Source organism: Simochromis diagramma, unplaced genomic scaffold (genome assembly GCF_900408965.1).
Source record: "Simochromis diagramma unplaced genomic scaffold, fSimDia1.1 OVJJ01000746.1, whole genome shotgun sequence".
Taxonomy (NCBI): Eukaryota; Metazoa; Chordata; class Actinopteri; order Cichliformes; family Cichlidae; genus Simochromis; species Simochromis diagramma.
In genome coordinates, this window is record NW_024386757.1 from 1026331 (window position 1) to 1026629 (window position 299).

The following is a 299-nucleotide window of genomic DNA, read 5'->3' on the forward strand; positions in this document are numbered from 1 at the left end:
AATAAAACTGAAATTGAACATACAGTTCAATCCAGTATTCATACAATGGGGATGTAGTTCTTTGCTGCCTGAATTTGCTTTCTGTCTGCCCATGAAAATTTATCAAGCAATTGTCCAGTTACATTTGGGCCTATATGTGTGTTATATATGTGTAATATATAAAAACAGCTGCAACTCCACTTTTTTTTTTAAAGTTAAACCCATAAACTGCTTGATTAAATATTTGTTCCTACTCAAATAATTGCATTATGCAAGATATGTGAATGCAGGAAAAAACAAAAAACCAACCACCCACGCAC